The sequence below is a fragment of the Sander lucioperca genome, chromosome 14, assembly GCF_008315115.2.
Source record: "Sander lucioperca isolate FBNREF2018 chromosome 14, SLUC_FBN_1.2, whole genome shotgun sequence".
Lineage (NCBI taxonomy): Eukaryota > Metazoa > Chordata > Actinopteri > Perciformes > Percidae > Sander > Sander lucioperca.
The window spans coordinates 776,697-783,762 of NC_050186.1; the positions used below are offsets into that span (position 1 = coordinate 776,697).

General features: G+C 42.9%; 1 protein-coding gene across 1 annotated transcript in view; it reads left to right on the forward strand.

Annotated features, from left to right (window-relative positions):
- macir (macrophage immunometabolism regulator) overlaps positions 1 to 7,066 on the forward strand; it is a 32,245-nt gene that overhangs the window by 11,993 nt on the left and 13,186 nt on the right. The window lies entirely within an intron of this gene.

Sequence of the window (7,066 nt, forward strand, 5' to 3'; positions counted from 1 at the left end):
TAGCTTCACATCGCTATAGCAACCTCTCTCTCTTCCATCGTCATCCTTCTGGACCTTTCTGCTGCCTTTGAAACAGTGAACCACCAGATCCTCATTTTGACACTCAAGGATCTGGGTGTCTCAGGCTCTGCACTCTCTTTGCTCATATCTTACCTGGCAGACTGAACCTACCGAGTAACTTGGAGAGGATCTATCTCAGAACCTTGCCCATTCAAAACTGGGGTTCCTCAGGGATCAGTCCTGGGTCCCCTCCTCTTTTCGCTGTACTCTCTCGGGTCTATCATTCACTCGCACGGTTTTTCTTATCACAGCTACACAGATGACACCCAACTAATTCTCTCCTTTCCGGAGTCTGAAACGCAAGTGGCAGCACGTATCTCAGCCTGTCTGACTGACATTTCTTCTTGGATGTCCACACACCATCTGAAACTCAACCTTGACAAGTCTGAGGTCCTTTTCCTTCGGGGGAAAGGCTCTCCTACCCAGGACCTGACTATAACAGTTGACAATTCTGTGGTAGTCCCCACCCAGACTGCTAGAAACCTGGGTGTGACACTTTCGTTCAGGCTCTAGTCATCTCACGTCTAGACTACTGCAACTCCCTCCTGGCTGGCCTGCCTGCATGTGCCATCTGGCCCCTGCAGCTCATTCAGACCGCAGCAGCTCGACTTGTCTTCAACCTCCCCAAGTTCTCTCACACTACACCGCTCCTCCGCTCTCTTCACTGGTTACCAATTGCTGCCCTTATCCGCTTCAGACACTAGTACAGGGTCACAAACGGATCAGCCCCAGCTTACATCCAGGACATGGTCAAACCCTATACCCCAACCCGCCCACTCCGCTCTGCATCAGCCAACCTGCTTGCTGCCCCCTCACAGCGAGGGACAACTAATCACTCAACAAAATCCCGACTGTTTGCAGTCCTGGCTCCTAAATGGTGTAATGAGCTCCCTATCAGCATCAGGATAACCGATGAAGCATCTTCCGATGAAGGCTAAAAATACATCTCTTCCGACTGCACCTCGGATTTAAAAAAAAAGTATATATATACACATATATATATATATATATATATATATATATATATATATATATATATATATATATATATATATATATATATATATATATATATATATATATATACATATATATACATATATATATATATATATATACACATATATATATATATATACATATATATATATATATACATATATATATATATATATATATATATATATATACATACATATATATATATATATATATATATATATATATATATATATATATATATATATATATATACATACATACATACATATATATACACACACACATATATATATATATATATACACACATATATATATATTAATTCTTTATTGTATAAATGTATTTAAAAACACATACAAAAGACTGACTTGAAAGATTAAAAAACGAACAGACGAGATCTAAAAACCATCATTATCACAGAGCTGAGGTTGAAAAACTGTGTGGCTTCCTAGACTCAAAAACTCGTTACTGGCTCACCTGTGATTCCCTTCTACCCTGGCTGATTAGCCCATACACACAGGTGCGCAGGTGACCTAACCTAACGAACAACCCATTCACACAAACCTACCACCCACACACACCAACATGCACACACATCCAAATTGGCCACAACACACCGGCCCCTAATTGTTACTGTATAATAACACAACAATTCACCAAATTAATAATGGAGCCAATGACAAATCATTCAATAATGTTCATAGTGCAAGTGTGCATTTTCAGTCAATGTTCATGTTGAGTAAATATCCATGAAGTAGGTAACCTCAAGGTTAAGATTTCAGCATTACAAAAGTCTTAATCAGCCTCCAGCAGAAGACAGATCTTTGTGATCGGTCTCTCAAGTATGTTACATTTGGTCAGGACTTTGACAGACCGTACCAGTCCCTGTGTGTCTGGAAAGGTCTGCAACACCTTTCCTAACAGCCAGGATCCACGAGGGGCAGTAGAGTCCGCCACAAGAACAATGTCCCCTGCAACAAAGCTCCTCTTGTCCTTTGACCACCGTTGCCGTTCCTGTAGCAATGGTATGTACTCCCGAACCCATCTGTGCCAGAAAAGATCAGCAAGAAACTGAACTTGCCTCCATCGCCGTCTGGTGTACAGATCACTTGTGTCAAAAAGTCCTGGTGGTAGAGCAGGTTTGCCTTTTAACAAGATAATGTGATTGGGAGTCAGAGGTTCCAAATCATTGGGATCATCTGAAGTTTTTGTGAGTGGACGGTCATTAAGGATAGCTTCCACCTCACACAGAAGAGTTTGCAATCCTTCGTCATCTGTGGTTTGCTGATGAAGTACGGAATTCAGCACCTTCCTGACCATACGAATGATTCTCTCCCATACTCCTCCATGATGTGAAGCACTAGGGGTGTTGAAGGTCCATTTTACTCCAGATTGAAGTAATGTGTTTTGAATTTGCTTGTGGTTCAGAGCAGATAGAGCTTGCCTCAGTTCGCGTTCTGCTCCGACAAAGTTGGTTCCGTTATCAGATCTGATGTGTGACACTTGGCCTCGTCTTGAAATGAATCGGCGCAGTGCATGGATGCAAGAACTGGTGTCCAATGAATATGCCACTTCCAAGTGCACTGCCCTGCTCGCCATACAAGTGAAGATAACTCGATATCTTTTGATGCGGCTACGGCTTGCCTTCACCTCAAAAGGACCAAAATAATCAACGCCCACATTTGTAAATGGTGGGAGATCTGGTTGGAGTCTTTCCTTTGGTAAATCTGCCATCTTTTGTTCACCCAGCTTTCCCCTATAGCGTCTGCAAATAACACAGGAAGAAAGGATCTTTCTGGCTGCAGAATTAGCACTGGTGATCCAATACTGTTGGCGAAGTCTAGAAAGCAGATGATTTCTTCCACAATGTCCCAATTGCTCATGAATGTGGCGCAGAATGAGAGTTGAGATGTGCTGATTTTTAGCAAGAATGACTGGGTGTTTCATGCCATCAGGCATTGCCACTTTACTGAGTCGTCCTCCCACTCTCAAGAGCCCATTTTCCAGCACTGGGTCAAGTTTGTAAATCTGACTACTTTTCTTAACTCCAGATGTTTCACTTTTCAACGCAGTTATTTCATCGCTGAACTTTTCCATTTGGCAATACTGAATAATGGCACTTTCAGCTGTGTTAATATCTTCCAATGCCAAAGTGGCTTTGAAGCTTTGCATCTCCTTTTCCACTTTGTTCTTCTGTTCAGTTATGTCAAGTCCATTACCAGACACACACGCTTGAATTTCCTGTCTTTTCTGACACAACAACTGCAATACCTTTCTCAACTGATGAAACCAAGCAACTGAGGTCTTTAACCTTTTCCATGATGAGAAGTTGGTAATCAGCTGTGTTGTTGCATTCTGTGACTCTTTGATGATCACAGTATTCACAATAGCCTGTCCTTTAACCTCAGGGTCATCACAGCTGAAAGAAGCAGGCTCCACAATATTAATAGGCCATTCACTTTCATTCTTGAAAAGGAAGTCTGGGCCGTGGATCCATCTGCAACATGTAAGGAGTTCCTCAGCTTTCAAACCCCGAGAGGCCTCGTCTGCTGGATTCCGTTTTGTGTCTACATACCTCCATTGGGAGACAACAGTGGCTTCTCTGATAATGGAGATCCTATTTGACACAAAGGTGTGAAAGCGTTTCGTTTCTGATGTACTTCAGCACAGTTGTGCTGTCCGTCCAGAAGATTGAACTTTCCAGCTCTAGTTGCAACTCTGCTTTCAGCATTCTGTCAACTCTAACAGCAAGCACAGCAGCTGTTAGTTCCATCCTTGGGATTGTCACTTTCTTTACTGGAGCAACTCGTGCCTTTCCTAAAATGAAGGCTAGGTGAATCTGGTCCCAGTCGTTTTTTAGCCTCAGGTATGAAACTGTGCCGTAACCATCCTCGCTAGCATCAGAGAAGTGATGTAGTTGGACACTTATGAGTTTTCCAAAATCTTTTGGTTTTATGCATCTTGGCACGCTGAATACCCTAAGTCCTTTTAGGTCTTCTAGCCACCTGACCCACTGCAGCTGGTAGTGTTGAGGAATAAGGTCATCCCAACTGTAGCTCAACCTACAGAGGTTTTGCAGCATCAACTTGGCAGGTAAGGTAAAAGGTGCCAGAAATCCAATGGGGTCGTATACTGAGCTCACAACAGACAAGATGCCTCTTCTTGTAAATGGTGTTTTTCTGTCAGTTTCTGCACACCATTGCAGTCCCAATGTTCTCTCCACAGGGAGATTGTCTCTGTCGAAATCCAGTCCTTTCATTTCTTTAGCTCTTTTCTCTACATCAATGGACTCCATCACTGATCTGCTGTTGCTGACCCATTTCAACAACTGAAACCCTCCCAACTGGCATACAGCTGTCAGGTCTCCCACCAAGGCCATTGCTTCTGCCTCTGAAGGCATGGACTTCAAGCAGTCATCTACATAAAAGTTCTACTTGATGGTGTTGATCACATGTGCTGGGAATTCTTCTCTGTTGTCGTCAGCAGTCTTTCTTAGGGCAAAACTGGCACAGCTGGGCGATGATATTGCACCAAACAAATGAACAGTCATTCTGTATTCAGTGAGATGTGTCAGTTCACCATTTGGCCACCAGAGGAAACGAAGAAAATCTGCATCCTGCTTTGCCACTTTGACTTGGTGATACATTGCCTGTATATCCGCCATCACTGCTATAGGTTCTTGACGAAACCTTATGAGAACTCCAAGCAAAGAATTTGTCAAGTCAGGTCCCTGGAGTAGTTGACTGTTGAGGGAGATTCCTTTGAAACTTGCACCGCAGTCAAACACCACTCTCAAGGTTCCCTTTTTAGGATGGTGCACGCCATGGTGCGGGATGTACCAGACCTTTCCTTCTTTTCCTTCCAATTGGTGTTCTGGCACTCTCTCTGCATAGCCCTTGTCTATGACGTCACCAAGGAAATGAACATATTCCTCCTTAAATGTTGCATTTTTCTCAAATTTCCTTTTTAGGTAGAGGACTCTTTGCTCAACAACATGGCGGTTATTGGACATGACAACATTATCCTCTCTGAAAGGTAATCTCAAGCAGTAATGTCCACTGTTGAGTTCAGCTGAACTGTTCATGATTGCCTTCCTTATCCTTAATCTGAACAGGCACAATTGCCAAGACACTGTCCTGTGCTCCGGCCCCTATATGGCCACATGTCTTGGGAGAAACTGCATGGCTGTTTTCTGATATTTCCTGCTGTGTGTCCTCTGAATTGTTTTTCTTCTCTTTTGAATGGATATGAAGGATGGTAGGATGCTTCAGATTACACAATTTGCAATACAGACGCCTATGACGTGTGTCCAACAGATAAACACCCAAAACAAACACCTTTCTCCTTCAAGAAGTTAATTTTTTTCACTGTGTAACTTCTTCTCCATTTTGGGACACGACTCCAATTTGTGACCCTCTTCACACAGCAGACAATACACCCTTGTTGGTTTATCAGGTAAATTTCTCTCATTTTGCATTTGAGCCACAGGGTGAGAATTGACAGCTGCCACAGAAGTAGCGACACTGCTTCCTTTTCCTTTAAAGCATCCTTGTGAGACTTTGTTTCTCTCTTTATACTTAGGTGTTGAGGTAGATGTATCCTGAATGTTTCCAAAGAGTGGACTGGAAGCAACAGACACTTGCCTTTCAATTAAGTTGACAATATCACTGAAACCTGCTTGGTGACTGTGCTTCTCCTGCAGCTCATAAACAGTGTTTCTCCATTTTTCCCTCAATTTATATGGTAACTTCAAGACAATGGCACGCATGTTGGAGGGCATATTCATCTCTGACATATAGCTGATGTCCTCCATAGCGTTACAACAGACACGTAAAAACAAAGCAAAAGCTTGCAAAGCGTCAATGTCTTCTGATTTTACTGATGGCCATCCAAGAGCTTTCTCCATGTATGCAGTGGCTATTTTTTGTTCATTTCCAAAACGTTCTTGTAAGAGGTTCTTTGCCCTTTGATATCCTCTGTCTGGTGGCATGTGTTGACAGCTCTTAACCAGCTCCCTTGGTTGTCCTTTGGTGTACTGCTCCAAAAAGTATAAACAGTCTATGCTGCTAGCAGCCTTTCCTTCCACTCCATGCTCAAATGCTCTGATAAATGTGCTGTACTCAAGAGGATCTCCATCAAAGCATGGTATATCCCTTGGAGGTAATGATAATGAAGAATGTTGTTGCACTAATAGAGCAGTTATTTCATTTTGTCTTTGCATGATGGAAAGAAGATTGCCTTGGTCCACATTAATTTGCGTCAGGTCAACACTGTTAATGGGTTCCTTTGTATGATGTGTTGCATGATATGTTTCCTGAAATATTTGAGGCATGCTTGGTTGGAGATTCAGACCATGAGCTTTTGGTCCAACATGCTGTGAAAAGGTTTCCTTGTGTTGTGCTCCCATTGATTTGGCAGTTTTGTTGCCTCCTGTTGGTGGATGCTTGAATTGATGACTGGAATGTTTAGGCTGTGCCTCTATTAGCACTGGCGCATTGCTGCCTCCTGTTGGTGGATGATTGAATTGAGGCTTTGAACTTTGTGGAACAAATTCCATAGCAGCGAGTCTGAGAGAAGATTTGCGTTTAGAACTTCGCAGATACGAATTCATTCCATCTGAATGAGCTCTTGAGCTCTGCACACCAGATCCTCTGTACACATTAACCTTTGCAGTTTGAACAGCAATTTGACTTTGCAATTCCAGCAATTCCTTTTTCTGTCGGATTTGCTCCTCCTGAGCGTCCAGCTCATGTCTTTCTTTAAGGGCAGCTGCCTTAGCAATGAGAGCAGCCCTTTCCGCCTCAGCTTTTAGGCATGCAGAGGAAATTGAAGACCTTGAAGACCTCTGACTGCTACGGCCAGTTGATGAGCCTGTTTTACCACCAACATTAGAAACGCTGTCCCCTGGACCAATGTCATCAGTGACCACAGTTGTGGCTGGTGCAGGTTTGTTTAGTGCAGCATCATCATTGTCCCTTTCGTCAAACAACCACTTTTCCATGTT